A 16,173-nucleotide genomic window follows, 5' to 3' on the forward strand; every position below is an offset into this window, starting at 1 on the left:
TTTTGTTTGTTTGTTTGTTTTCCAGGTGACTGCATGTAGGGGTTCTTAGTTCTAACCCCCAGGACTTTATCCTAAGCCTAGGTAATAGATGCTTCTCTCTCAATTACAAAGGTGAACAGCGCCAGCTCCCCACACTCTCTTCAGGTCTTTCATGGACCACGAAGGGACAGAAAGGTAATGAGACTCTCGGCTTAAGTGCTTGCTTAGTGGAGTGGACGGCCGCACATCTGGCTGGGGACTGGAAGTAATAGTGAGGTATTTGTGATTCCTTCTTAGTCATCGTAAATGCAACCAGAATGCATCACATGGGCACAGGGAACTAGATGATCTGCCTTGTGCAAGAAGCTGCGAGCCCAAGAAGAGGAACAATTTTCTTTTTCAACCTGCTTCTCTAGTTGGAATCCCTTTGACCAAAGTCCAAATAACGCAGCCAGAAGTCTCTCTATCTGATGATGGGAGATTGACGCGGGTCTCCTTGGGTCTCACTGCCTGACGCGGGCAAGGAACGGTGATGTCAGCTTTACCTTTCCCAGATGTCCCAGCAAGCTCCTGTGGATCCGCCAGGCTCAGCACTGGGCAGGTTGAGAGCCTTCCCCAGCTGCGTGTGATTGACATTCTCAGCCATTAGCCTGGGAGGGGCCCAAAGGCAAGGCTTTTCTCTCCACTGCCCTTTCCCTCTGAATCTGTGAGAGCTTGTAAAACTCCCAAAGATGGATCTTAGAGTTGGAGCCACAGTTCTTCAGCAGACATTCAAAGCCCTGTGAACGGATGAGGTTTGTATTCCCTGCACCGGGTATTATTTACGACAAGAGATGGGTTTGGATTTCCAGGAGGAGGAGACAGGAGCCTGTGTCTGCGTCTGCGCATTCCTGGGAAGATAATCAGAAGTGCTCAGGCTGCCTCACCCAGTGCGAGCTGCGAGCACAGGACTCGCTGGGTTAGAGCTGGAGGTAGAGAAGTAGCTTTGGTGGGGGAGGGAGGGAGGGGCAAGATGACAGCTTTCTCAGGCATGAAGAGACCAGAGAAGAGGTGAGATATTCATTTTACCAGTAGGTAGAGCGAACAAGGGTTCTAGAAAGATCTCAGACCCTGCTGGTAGAGACATACAACACAGAGGCAGTTAATGCATTTTAATGCCCTTAAAACCATGAAACTGGGAGGGTAGAACTTTTGCCATGCAAATCAAGCTTCCTACTCAGACAGGGAAACCGACTCAGCACTCCTGAAGCCATGCTTGTTAGTAGGACAAGGTGCCATTAACAATAGTAATCTTACATTTCACAAATGCCATTCTTAAATCCCATATGATTATAAATTATAAGCACACATAGTTGAGTATCCCATAATAAACACTGTAAGAGGTAGAATCATGGTTCATACTTTCAAAAACTGTTACAGGCATTTGAAAGCCGATAGCGGCAGCCTTTCCTGGCACACGGTATATATAATTACTGAGGTAGAATTATGAGATTAGGTGGGATCTCGAGACATTTGTTATGGCATGGAGGGTCTGAGCGGTTGGGAAAGAAACACTTTTGTGTTGTTGAAGTCTTTTAGGCTGGCATGCAATACTGAATGTTTGTTAGTGTAGAGAAAGTTCGCAGTGTGCTCCCTGCGGGAGCTGAAGGAACTGAAATTAAACAACTAAGGTTATCTGTGTCCAAAGGAAGTGTAGGCCCAGGGTGGTTCAGTTGGTAGAACATTTTCCACTCTGCTTGAAGTCCTGGATTCGGTGTTCAACCTTCAAAAATCAGGTATAGTTACCCTGTCACTCCAGAGGCTGGGAAAGTGGAATTTCAAAGTCACCTGTGGCTAAGTAGCTATTCCAGAACCCAAAAATAAGAGGCTTTAGAAATGGTGGTTCTGTGGGTATGGGTGCTTGCTGTAGAAGCAAGACGATCGGAGTTCAAATCTCCCATATAAAATCTGGGCCTAGCCATACGTGACAGTAACTCCCGCACTGGGGGTTGAGGGTGGTGGCAAAAACAGATGGGTCCTGGGAGCTTGCTATCCATCAGTCCTCACTCAACAGTAAGTATCAGGTTCAGTGAGAGACACTGTCTAAAAATAACTAGGGTGTAGAGCACTAGAAGACACCCTGCCCTCACCAACACACAGCAATAAAAAACGTGGAAATACACACTGTGTTCTCACAGTCCTGTTTGATAACCTGACTTTCCCCTTTTACAGAATGACTTCTGAAGTTACTTATAGAGTATCTTCTACTCTGGCAAATTCATATGTGTACACAGTGTGTCTTGATCGCATCCACATCCAGTTCTCCCCTCCATTCCTCCCAAGGTACCCCCCAACCTGTCCACTTTATCGCTGTGTTTCTCTGAGTCCAGTTAGGGCTGCCTGTCAGAACGCTGACTGATCCTGTTGGCTTCATCTTGTGCAGGTGAGTGTAGCCACAGTGACCTCATGGGTGCACCAGCCCCTTGATGCCCAGAAGAAAACATCCTTCCTCCCCACTCCATCTCTTACAGTCTCTGGGCCCCCTGATCCTCAGTGTTCCCTAAACTTGGGGGAGGCATTGACACGTGTGTCTCGTTGGGGATGAGTGCTTAATGATCACTTTTGTCACAGTTGGGTGGTCGTGAGCCTGCTCTAACTGCCAGCTACTGCAAGACAAACTTCTCTGGTTAAGACAGAAGACAGCGCTAATGAAGACAATATCGTAATCTCAGCATTTACACTGACCTCCTAAATGACACAACCAGATTAATCTGTGCCCTAATAAATTGGAATAGTAGTAGCAAATTGAGTACCTGCTAATTGTTAGCAATTCTATAGACAAATTACTTATAAAACTTGTATACATGTCTTTTAAGTAAAATACTCATCTATAAGATTTTAATTGATATAAAGAGTTATAACTGTTATCTCTCCCAAGTTCAAACTTCACAACCATCTACAGTATCACAATATTAAAAAAATGTTGTATATAATTAATACTTATAATTCATGTTACATTGTAATTAATGTGACTGTCCCCTGTCACGCTATATATATATACATACATATATATACATATATATATACATATATACATACATATATACATATATATATATACCGATTAAAAATTGCTGGAACTGGGCATAGTGGTATACAACTTTTTTCTCACTACTTGAGAGGCAAGGGTGGCAGGGTTGGCAGTGTCTCTAAATTTGAGATGGGCTGGTCTTCAGTGTGAGTTCTAGGGATGGCCAGAGCTACACAGAGAAAGCCTGTCTCTGAAAACAGGTGGTGGGGTGGATGCCATTGCAAACAAGACAAGTGACCTTATCCACAAGGCCTGAGGGATCCTGTTTAGCCCTTTGCCTGTGCACAATTTGAGGATGTGTAGCCCGGTCCATCTATGAAAAGTGGCCCCCGAGCAGACCCCAAATGTTCTAGTGTCTTCATCTTGAACATCCCAGCCTCTAAAGCTATGGACAACATCCTGCTGCTTCTAAGCCACCCAGTCTAAGGTATTTCGCTAGTGTCCCTCGTGCACCAAGCCATGTGGCACAGTAAGTTTAGAGATGGGTGTCATCCAACACTGAGCGCTTGGCGCATGCCTGAGTGCCTTGGATGCTTTGGTTAAGCCCTCAGCTCCTCAGGACAGAGTCCATCATTGATCTAGCAGCTGTGTTACAAGTGTAGACACTGAACACTCTGTGCACTGTATGTCCACAACAGCCCCAAGGCAGTGTGTAAAGCGAGCAGTTCTGTTCCTCCAGATACGACCTTTTAAGTCTATGCCCTTACTCTTTTATTTTCTTTTTCCGTGCCAGGGTTCAAATTAAGGGCCTCATGCATTCTAGGCAGGTGCTCTGCTGACTCAGCCATAAGTCAGTTTGCTCTCTATCTAAACAGCAGTTATGGTAGACATCTCTATACCCATCTTTTCATTGATTAAATTTGTTTTTAGACAGTTTCACGCGCATACACGCTGACCACTCTCACCCCCCTCCCCACTTTCTCTGCCTAACCCTTCCTCCCCACAATCCTTTAAGTTCATAATTGTTCATTTTGGTTTGTGATTCGCTGAGCTTAACCAGGGCCATCTACATGACCAGGGTCTGGCAAATTTACACTTATGGATACCATGTAACCATCCGTAATCCCCCCCAATAGATACAATGTAACCATCCAAGCCCCCATGGATACAATGTAACCATCCCCGGCTTTCCCCCCCATGGGTACAATGTAACCATCAGTGGGTCCCAATGGATACAATGTAACCATCCGCGGCATCTCCCCCCCCCCCGCCATGGATACAATGTAGCCATCTGTGATTCCCAATGGATACAACGTAACCATCCCCGGCTTTTTCCCCCATGGGCACAAAGTAACCATCAGAGGGTCCCAATGGATACAATGTAACCACCCATGTCCCCCCCCAAATGGATACAATGTAACCATCCGCGGCTTTCTCCCCCCCCCCCCCCGCCATGGATACAATGTAACCATCCATGTCTCCCCCCCAAATGGATACAATGTAACATCCGTGTTTCCCCAGTGTTTCTACTGCTTTTCTGTGGCTGTGATAGAAATACCCCAACCAACAAAAAGGGAAGAAAAAGGGTCCGTTTTAACTCGCAGCTTAAGTGGGAGAAAGTCCATCCGGGAGGGAGGATAGAGGACTAGGCAGGGAAGGCATGGCAGCAGGAACAGGAAGTAAGCATGTTTTCCCCAATGCAGGAAGTAGAGGAAGCAGGAAGTGGGGCCAAGCCATCCCCCCTCTCCTCCTCTTCCATGCTGTACTTCCCCTTCAAAGGTCTCACCTCCTTATTCACCCCACCCTCCCAAGTAGCACCACCGACAGGAACCTCTGAGGGACATCAGTCCTTCAAACTGTTCCTTTTAGAAGTGTGGCTGTGTGAGCCAAGTTTTAAGACTTAAAAGACCCCCAGGAACTGTGTGCTGCGTTCATCAGAGTCTGAGACTTTCCCAGATCCCTTCCTGCTGTGCCTGCCAGTCAAATGAATTTTGTAACTATTCTAATTTTATGGACAATCGGAAGATTTTCAGAGCTATATTTGGTGTGAACTATTCATTTTCATTTCTGAGAATTAGTTTCTTATAAAAGTGCTAAAATTAAACACAGGTGATCACATCTATGACACACCCCTCCTTATCATTCTGCTGACCTTCCCTGCCACCTGTGTACCCTGTCCCTTTAAGAATCAAATTTCACCCACCCCCTTCTCTCTGAGGCAAGCTGATCTCTACCTTCTCTCTATCCTCTCTCTCTCTCCTTCTTCCTGCCCCCTTCCCTCTCTTTTCCCCCTCTTCTCTCTTTATCTCTTCCCTCCACAATCCCTTTACCCTTAACCCTTCCCAATACCTACTAAATAAATTCTATACCCAAGAGTGAATCTTTCACCCCCCCCCCCCCCAGCAATATTTTGCATGCATGGTTAGAATGGACACAACAAAAGACTTGTTTCGCAGGGCCGTCATTCACTTGAAATCAGATTTCCATTTACACACTGCCCTCTACACCCTCGGATTCTGTGTGCTTCGCTGGTGATTATGGTCGCACCTCAGCACTGGGCCTTGGCATCTTCCTGAATATTCCCCTGCTTAATTAATGAAGGAATGGAAATTTAGGGAGTTCTGATTAACATAATTATTAACGTTTTGGTTTTATATGCAAGAATTATGCGGGTTATTTTCATAGGTGTACAGTGCTCTTTGGAGGATGTATTCATACATTTTTAGTAGTATGAGCTTCATTTAAAAAAAAAAATCCCAGGCAGGCAGACTGCAGCTCAGAGGTCATAAAAACCTCAGCAAAAAAAAAAATCCTCTCTCTCTCTCTTTCTCTCTCTCTCTCTCTCTCTCTCTCTCTCTCTGTGTGTGTGTGTGTGTGTGTGTGAGAGAGAGAGAGAGAGAAAGAGAGAGAGGGGGGGGGGCACGGTGCTTGAGCCTCCTGGGCCAGCATCATCTTCCCGAAGAGTTCAGATGCTCATGCTGCTCTTCCTCCTTCCTTCAGCTGGTTTCTGGCATCCTGTGGCAGTTCAGGCTTTTCCTATACCTTCAACAGGGATGTGAGCCAGCTGGATCACTGAGGACCCAGCCTCCCTTGATGCTGGTTTTCAAATTAGCAGAAAGATTTTATGAGAGTAAGGTGAGAAAATGAGCTAAAAAAAAAAAAAAAAAAAAAAAAAAAAAAAGCTGTTTAAAAACAGAATCCTGTAGTTTGGGGTGGGCTGGTGCTGACAGATGAGGCAAATGAAGCCAAGCTGCTGGAGCATCAGAAAGCCACTGGGTCCTGCGGAAGCCTGGCTCCCTCTGCCCTTCCTTTCAGCAAGCTCACAAGTAGACAACAAGCTACCAGCGAGCTCCTCGCCCTTGGCCTTCTCCTGTTGCAGCCTCAGTTTGAATGGGAAGCACCCATTCCCCCCCACCCACCCTAGAACTTCCCATCAAGATGCCAGCACCCACTGGGACTTGGGTTGGAAAGCTTGTAATTTTGTTTACTGGGGTGTTTTGAATGTTTTCAAAGGAAAAAATTTAAACTCAAAGGAATTGTGCTACCATATTTAAAAAATGGAAACCATTATTACAAATTTGATTTCAAAATATTTACTTCCAGGAACCAGGGTGAAGTCTCCCGAGAACCACGACCCGTGCTTAGCTCATGTCTTTCAGACACACTGGCAAGGCTCTGATCCTTTGCCACCGTGGTTCTGAACCACACATTTTGTCTTTGGCTGAGGCTTCCCCAGGAGAGCCCGTGTGTGGAGTGCGGGCAGCCCCTCCAGCTCATCATTCATCTTTCAGGAAACAGTTCTGTTCATTTATGGCGATGGTAGGCACATATCTCAGGATGGGCGCGGGTCTCAGAGGGCACAACCAGCTGTGCAGCTTCCTGGGGAGATCTCAGCACTAGCTGTGGGTGAGAAATCAATTAATCAATTTGGGAAGAGATCAGGAGATCTCAGACCTGAATCCACCACCCTGCAAAGGGTCTCTGCTCCTGTGAGGCTAGGAGAGAAAAGGCTGTGTTGCAGCTGCCAGAGTGTGCGGGGAACTTAGGGCTCTCAGGCAGGTGCTGAGGTCATGCAGAGTAAAGGCTTGGGAGAGTGGAGACTGGTGAGAGAAGAGGCAGGGGGCCAGGAACAGGGTGCATAAGGGCAGTGCCAAAGCCTTGTCATGGAGTTTGTTCTGCTGGGGCTTTGCTCTGGAGTCTAACTCTGGCCTTAAGTGAAGCACCAGGTCTTGCCATCCATTGAGGATATCTACATGGTAACAGCCAGGGAGAGACTGACCCAGACCTGGGGAAGTATGGCAGATGCTTGGATGCTGATGACAGTGACTGGCATTGTCACTGGGGATAAGTTAGCAAAAGATTGTCTTAGAATCATCTTTCTCTCTTGTGTGTGTTTGTGTGTGTATGTGTGCTCTTCCCTCACCCTTCTCCCTTCATCCCCCTTTCCCCTCTCCTTTCTGCCCCTTTGTGGAGCTGGGAATGCCAGGGCCTCATGCTAGGCAAATCCTTACTCACTGGGCTGCACACCCAGGCCTGCCTCTGCTTCGCATACATACAAATGGCACACTGATAGTCCCACTTCCAATAGCTGTTATGATGCAATAGGAAGGTGTTTACAGAGTGCTGCAAAATGTGCCCTATGCTTCAGAGATATCGGAAAACTAATTCCTGCCACTAGAGGAGGAAAAATGGTCCCTCTTTCCCAAGACGTCCTTCTCCCTTCCTCAGTTTTCTTTTCCCCAATGAGCCTACTAGCTGTTCAGATTCGCTCACCTCGCTCATGTGCCAGTTCACACACACACACACACACACACACACACACACCGTATAGCTCAACTGCTGCTCCTGCATCCCCCGTGTCTCCTCAAAGACTATGCCTGGGCCACACATTTGTCTTCCCACCTAAGGTTTGTCTCACGTTTAACTTGGAGAATGTGGGAAAGGTATGGTTAGCCTCAGGGTCCCCAGAACCTACCCGCTACCTCGTGTGGCTAACATGTCCACGCAGGTGGGTAGACTCCTAGGACCAGCCTCCTCAGTCCCACGTCACTGCGGCCCATGGGAGTTCCTGCCTCGGGTAGAGGCCTGTTTCTTGTTCTCTTTATCTAAGCAAAACAGACAGTTGGGTGATTATCTAGTAATTCTGGTGAAGGAAGCAGCCAGCACACATGTTTGTATCCAAGTTGCCCAAGTTGGCAGGCACCCCAGCCTGTAGTTATTGGGGTAATTGCTCAATCTTCTACTTGGCTTTCCTCGTGTAAATGTGGTCGCAGTGTGCAGCCTCATCACGGGCTCTTGTCTAGAGTTCCTGAGCCCTTTCTCCTCACCAGCAGTAGCTGTTATGGGCTATCAGCTCACTGTGGACCTTAGTCCTCAAAGAGGACTGAGGTCTTGGGGTGTATATGGCTTTTTCCATGCTCCAGAAATTGTTATTGACTTTTCATTCTGGAGAAAAGAGGTGATTCTCTGTGTGTATTTTTCTGTGTCTCTGTGTGTGTCTCTGTCTCTGTCTTTCTCTCTGTGTCTCTGTGTATGTGTCTCTCTGTCTCTCTCTGTGGCTCTGTGTGTTTCTCTGTGTCTCTCTGTATTTCTATATCTCTGTCTCTCTGTATCTCTCTGTGTGTGTCTCTGTCTCCCTGTGTCTCTCTTTCTGTCTCTTTGTCTATTTCCCTGTGTATCTCTGTGTTGTCTGTGTCTGTCTCTCTCTTTCTGTCTCTCTCTCACACACACACACCTTCTGTCGTGAGTTTTATGCAGTGGGAATCTTCACGACTTTGTCTTCAGATACAGTTATTGGAAATCTTTCTCCTATTACGTGTGACCACAGACAACTGGAGTTAGTGTGACAATGACAGAATTAGTTAGCTATTGTCATCCTGGCACACTCCAGAATCACCTTAAAAGAAAGAACGTCGACTGAGATGACTCCTCTGCCATGTTGGTCTGGAGGGAAATCTGTTAGGGGCTTTTTCTTGATTAATGGTTGATTTGGGAGGGCCAGATCCCTGTAGGCAGTGGTCCTGGGTTGTCTAAGAAAGCAGGCTGAACGAGCCAGTAAACAGCATTCCTCCGTGGCTTCTGCTCCAATTCCTGCCTCTAGGTTTCTGCTGTGAGTTCCTGCCCTCACCACTCTTCATAATGGATGATAAGTTGCAGGCTGAAATAAATCCTTGCCTCCCCAAGTGGCTTTTGAACAGTGTTTTTTTTAAATAACAACATAGAGCAAACGAAGATAGGTCATGTCTGAACTCCAGCCTGCCTTTTGAGTACCCGAAACCAACTTAGCATGTATCCATCTCTAGAACCTGTGACTCACATGTCACTAGTGACATGCAGTAAGTCACCTTCTCTTGGTCGTTTTCTTCCAGCTCCCCCATCCTCCCCTAAAATACAGGAGACATGGATGTTTTTCTCTCGAACCCCCTTTGCCATGACTTCCATCTACTCAGAAGAAAATATGACATCCTGTGGCCCCAGCAGGCACTTGCCATTGGACAGTCCCCACTTACCTGCACCTGGAGCCCTCTGGCTTCATTTCGCATCCTCTCCCACGTCACACGCTTTCTCTCTTCCCTCCAGCCATCCTGCTCTTCCAGGCTGCAGTGAGTGAGAAGAAAAGCAGGGTTGACCCATCAGGTCTGTGGTTACCTTTCTGCGGGAACTTGTGGCTTCGTCTCATCTAGTCTATTTGTAAAAATGACCCTGCCCCCGCCCACCCCACAGGATTGCCATGCTAACAATACAGTGTTCAGCACAGTACCCGACGCACTGGGAACCCTACGAAAGAAGTAGTAGCTCCCAGAATAAGGGACCAAGTAGAGCAGGAGAGGGGCCCTTGGGTGGGAAAACATTAGGCTCTAGAACAAGGGAACTCACTCCGGCACAGCCATGTCTTCAGCTGCTCGCCCCTGTAAGCTGAAGTGGAATAGAGTCTTCTGCTACCCGGGTTGGAGCTCTTTAGGCTCAGCTGTTCCTTAGCCACTCTAAGCTTCCCTTAATCAGCTCGTTGCTAATCAGCCACGGCCTAGCCCACAGCCCTACCTACACTCTTCCAAAGGAGGCCAATTCCTTGGAAACAGGATTGCTCAGTTTGCCTCTTGTGGCCCCTGTCCAATGTCTGCAGATCACCGCTTAGCTGTGGGGCCCATTAATAAGGACTTGGGGGCTCCCAGACCTTGGCAACCAGACTGGCCCACTTACATCCTGGTCTAACAACTCAGTGGGCCTCTGGGAGCCTGACAGCCCTGCCAACTCCATTTTTGCCTTCTCAGCATAAATTCCAGGCTATACTGCCAAGAGAAAAGACCAGCCTTTTCTGCTTGGGCCCCCGCCTTTGTATTACCCTGCGCCCACAGTAGCCCAGTGTGTCGCACCCCACCCAAAGCTCCTGCCTCACTGCTGGCTGGGGTTAAAGATTTCTCTGGGAGTCTCAAGTCTAAGAGTGAGTGGATTTTAGACTGGATGCCTTGAGATGTAATTGGAGTTTTATTAAAATTAAATGAGTTAATAATACAAAATTTTGTTAATAGCCCAGGGAAGCAGGCAAGTGATACATATGGGGCCTATAGAATGTTGTAATAATACAAAAATTCCCAGCCAGACAGCAAGCGAAGCACAACGCAAACCAAATAAAGACCTTAAAAAACAAAACCAAGATTTTAAAAAAAATTTTAACAATGGAATCCAGGGCTGGGTGTGGTGGTGCATGGTTCACCGTTAGTCCCAGTAGGCTGGCATGTCTCTGTGACTTTGCTGCCAACCTGGTCTACATAGTCAGTTCCAGAGCAGCCAGGGCTACACAGTGAGAAGCTGTCTCAAGCAGACAAGAATGGAACCCAGGAGCCTCACACATGTGAGATGAGCTTGCTACCATCCAACTATAGCCTTAACTCTAAGCCCCACCTTCTTCGTGGACCACGCTGGCTGTCTTCATAGACCCTCCCAAACAGTAGCGAATGTTACACAATCCCTGGAAACAATGTCTAAAAGTGGCGCACATCTTAACTATTGTTCTAGTTCAGTGGCTGTTAGTTTAAGGCACTCGGAAGTTTTCTGGGGACTGAAAGGAGTGTTGGAAACAGTGGTACTGAGATGTTGGCTTGCTGTCACTGTGGAAGGGACTAGAAGTCTCATTAGGCCTGAGGGGGATTCTCCAGCAGGCCGTGAGACATCGCAGGTTATACTCTGTGAACCCTGAGGCTGTGGAGGCGGAAGGAGACACAGGTTTGTGGTGAGTGATTCAGCCTCGTCAGGTCCACATGGTGTCTGCCTCCACAACCGACTGTTCCACCATCAGGTCTGCTCTGAGCTCGGAACTTAAAGTAACCACAGTTGAATTTCATAGGGTAATGGGGATAAGCTATTGTCCTTTTCCCTCTATAGATGATACAATAATGCCCCCCACTGTGTGTGTGTGTGTGTGTGTGTGTGTGTGTGTGGTATTTATGCAGAGATGCATGGCCATACACAAGCATGCAGAGGCCGCAGCAGAATGCTGGGTAGCTATCCCTCTGTACCTTGTTGCCTTAACAAAGGATCTCTAGCTAAAGAGCTCGTCAGCCTGGCCAGCTGGCCAGATAGCTCTGGGGGTCTGCTGGCCTCGGCAAAGGCATCCATGCTTGGCTGTCCCCATGTGCTGGTGATTCAGACTCAGGCCGTCATGCTTACAGAGCAGGCACGCTTGCCACGGAGTCATCTCTCCAGCCCTGGACCAGGGTCTCTTGACTTTTCTTTCCCAGCCCATATGTTCCGCTGAAACTGAGAAAGAGTGGCAGGTGGCGTGGGAAGCTAACCAACTGAGGCCTGCTGAGAACTTAGCTGGCTCTGGGGGTTTAAAAATCATAACAAACAATTGGACTTACTTTGTTTATAGCAAAATTCCTTTCACTGCCTCTTTTTAATCCCATGAAATCTCTGACTAAATGCTATTTGGCATCTCTCAGCTGCCAAGGTGTGAGTCAGTGATTTGGATAGAATGGATGTATTTGGTACCCAGCATCTGAGTATTTCCAAATATCCAGACATTTTGGCCAGTCCCAGAGACACTGGCTCAAGCCTCATTTTCTATTTTTTTTTTTTTAGGTGGGAATTCTGAGTCACTGAGTGACAAGAGACACAGCCTAATGGTTTGTTGCTGTTTACTCAGTTATACTAGGTACATTCCACGCAGCTTCTTTTTTCCAAATGGGGGGAGGAGCATCCAGGTTGACTATGTCAGCGTCCAGCCAAGGGAAGCCGGTGGGAAATGAAGTAGCTCACAGGTCTGTGCATCAAGATAATGGACCCCAAGCTGGAGCCAGAACTTCAAGACAGCTCTTCTAGTACAACCCACACTGTGAGGATGGGCAGACAGCTTCCGGTTCCCCATGATGTCATATCGTTTCTCTGACTTCCAAGAGAACTCAGAGAAGAAGAGATGAGAGACTGAGTGTCAAGGAGAGAGGGAGCATGGGAACTTTGTGCTGACGGGCAGATAGGAGAGTTTGTGTGATTGGTGTTTCTGGAGGGGAGGGCACCTGGATAGGTGTCCTCAGGGGGACTTTCTAGCATCAGAGAGATTTCAAAAATCTCCTCCCCTTCTGTCTCTTGAAGCATAGAAACATTCTCCTGGCAAGAACACTTCATTGTCGCCTTTATGCCCTTGTGCAATGAGGTGCTAACAAACTCCATAGCCGGTCCTAAATACCCTTGTGTATACACTAACACTCTAACAAACTCCATAGCCGGTCCTAAATACCCTTGTGTATACACTAACACACTAACAAACTCCATAGCCTGTCCTAAGGACCCGCTCTGTGTGCCCTTGTGTATACACTAACACTCTAACAAACTCCATAGCCTGTCCTAAGGACCCGCTCTGTGTGCCCTTGTGCATACACTAACACTCTAACAAACTCCATAGCCTGTCCTAAGGACCCGCTCTGTGTGCCCTTGTGCATACACTAACACTCTAACAAACTCCATAGCCTGTCCTAAGGACCCGCTCTGTGTGCCCTTGTGCATACACTAACACTCTAACAAACTCCATAGCCTGTCCTAAGGACCCGCTCTGGTTCTTAGAAAGTGTAGCGTGCTGTCTTTGCAAAGCTGTTTGGGCCACTTGTACTAAGGTACAGACATCGCATAGTGAAAGAGTTCTAGAACTGTTTATATATAAATCCTTTTGAAGTTTCCTTGCCCACAGCCTGCCTTCCAAGCCAGGTGAGAGGAAGGGGGCCTCAGGAAGCAGCCTCTGTCTCAACTAGTGTAAGAGACCCACCCTCCCGCCTCCCCTGCACCCCAGCATTCCCAGTGCCCCCCCACCTCCCCTGACCCACTGCCACACCCCAGCATTACAGGTTCTTCTCATTTTCCGTAGCTTTGGGTATAAAACTCCACCATGTTCTTGAGCAGACTCCGAGGCTCAGCAGGGATGCAGTTAGGACACATTTTCCTGAGCATGCGCCTGAATTCCTCTGCCTGGAATATTAATGCCGCTTCTTTGCATCACCCTCGGGGCCTTGGTGTTTGGAACAGGCTTTAGGAATCACTCATCCAATCTGCCGGGTTTTCCTCTCTGAGCCCCTGTCCTTCTTCACGGCTCCTCTTTAGAAATAGGAACCAAATCAGTTTTGTTTGGGCCTCATTCCTGGCATCTCTGAGGAACTCTCTGGGCTCTGTTGGAGAACCAGATGATCCCTTGAGGAGATGCAAAGTTCCTTCACAAGGCTACCTGCTTGTGCCTTAAAATAGCTCTCAGCTGGAAGCCTTCCCTGGAAAATTCCAAATTCCCTTTTTGCCTTCCTTTCTTTTGGAGAAGCTGCAGGTGTTAGGGTGCAGACTGAGCATGCCTGGCCTGTGGCCACACCCACTTTCACTGGAGAAGACAGTTCTCTATTGAGGTCAGTCACAGCAGGGCCATGTGGCACTGGCAAGGACTAGATGAAGCCAGGACATAAAGGACCAGCCTGACATACCCAAGCGCTGGGTTCTGTCTCTAGTACCATGAAAAGAAACGATCAATGCGCCAGATCCCAAAACAACAGAAATGCACGTCAGTCAGTATAAAGTCAACATCTACATCACGTGAGCCCTTGGCATGTGCCCCATGGTGTCTCAAGGCTTAACTAATCCTGGCTATATCCCACGAGTGTTCAACCATCCCTACTTCATCTTTGTGTAGACTCAGTCACCGTGGAACATTAGTTGAAGATGTGTTACATTCGTTTATGCTGCAGAACATGTGTTTAATGATGCAAAGGTGCGTCGCATTCTTTTATGTTGCGTTTGTTTAACTCTGTGAAACTGTTACTTTGCCTGCCAAAAACACCTGGTTGGTTTAATAAAGAACTGACTGGCCTATAGCTAGGAGAAAGGATAGGTGGGGCTGGCGTGCATAGAGAACAAACAGGAGAGAGAAGAGGAGAAGAGGGAGGAGCGAGAAAAGGAGAAGGAGAGGAGGACTCCAGGGGCAGCCACCCAGCCTCACAGTCAGCTGTGGAGTAAGAAGGATGGAAAGATGTAAATAGAACAGAGAAAGGTAAGAGCCCAGAGACAAACGGTAGATAATTTAAGAGAAGCTGGCAAGAAACAAGCTAAGGAAGCACATTCATAGGTAAGAACAAGTCTCTGTGTATTTATTTGGGAGCTGGGTAGTGGGGCTCTGAAGAGGAAACACCAGCTATACTGAGTTCTACCCGTGAAGCGGCTCAGCTGCTGAGTCAGCATCTCATACTCATCCATTTTGCTCCAGAGCACTCCACCTCAGTTGTTACACTACCCCAGCTACAAAAATATAAGCCATGAGCAATAAAATTATATTTATTTTCAGTGCTGGGGTTCAAACCCAGGGTTTCACATATGCTAGGCTGATGCTTTTTCCTGGACACTCTTACCCCAAGCCCAAGCCCAAACACAAAAATCCTAAACTATCTTACCAACTTGGAGGGGAGTTAGAACGTCACCTTTTCTACTGAAGTAATTCAGAGGCCTCATAGTAACCAGTGTGTCCTTCCTACCAACCCAGCCGAGGACCCCAACCATCCTTTCTGGTCTAAGGAACCAGACTCTGCTGTGAGGATCCTCAACGGGAGACACTTTCTGCCCTGCTGAAGGTCCAGTCATTTGCTGTTGGGTGACATAGTTACTGGATCCTGGAACGACACATATTCACTGAAGAAGGGCATTGGTGACATCAGGTGCCCATTCCCGCCCCTGGTGCAGCTAAGGACTCCCCAGCAATCATTCTTCTACCCTAAAGTCTGGTCTTAAACACCACGGCCATTTCACCTTGGGGATATTTACAAGCCAGCCTAAAGCCAGCTTCTGTACCCCGCTCTCCCATCTGACCCTGCACTCTCTGTCCCCAAAGCCAGCCTGTCTGGTGTCAGAGTAAATATCACTTCCTCCAGTGAACTCCCACCCACTCCAATAACTCATTATTCAAGGTGGACCTGGAGGGGACACAACAGTGCAGAGCAGCTTCTGCGATGTTCTCTAAACACTGTGGCTAGCTGCCACCCCTCACTTCCCCGCAGAAATTCACATGCTGGGTCAGTGAGGTTAGGAGGAGCACGGTCTTTCCTTTGGGGAGCCAGCTGCCCGTGGGGAACAGGCATTCCTCTTTGCTGCTGTTGGAGCAGTTTGTTTCTGTGGACAGCAGCAACAGGCTTGCAATTAATGGGTCCTGGAGTGAGACATAATGAGCCACTCAGCCTCTGGCAGGCCTGGGAAGCTTCCAGCATCCACTCTGCAGCTAAAAGACGACCAGAGACAGCCACCAACACAGCTCAACAAAAACCATAAACAATTAAGACACCACGAGAGGTTTGTTTTAACTTTTAAACTCAATTGTGAGGTTTTTAGGGGTACTTTGTAGGTGACCATAGATGACCATATGTCGCGGAGTCAAAAGGTTGGACATGCCTGCCAGGTCATGGCGATGATATGAATTGTTGGCCATTTTCTTCCCCTTTTCTTACATTGTTGAAAATAGATTTTAGAGCTCAGCAGGTGTTTGCTGCTATCTGAAGCCCGAGTACTGGAACCCCCAAGGTAGAAGGAGAGAAATGACTCATGCAGACATTGCTCTGACCTCCACACATGCGCTATGGCGCAGGCATGCCCCCCCCCCCCCCCGGGCACACATACACAAAAAACCAATGTGAAGACTTTAGAAATTGCTGAGAGCATGACATATCATCCCC

The sequence above is a fragment of the Microtus oregoni genome, unplaced genomic scaffold, assembly GCF_018167655.1.
Source record: "Microtus oregoni isolate MIOR12 unplaced genomic scaffold, Mior012 000000F_ref0000247, whole genome shotgun sequence".
NCBI lineage: Eukaryota > Metazoa > Chordata > Mammalia > Rodentia > Cricetidae > Microtus > Microtus oregoni.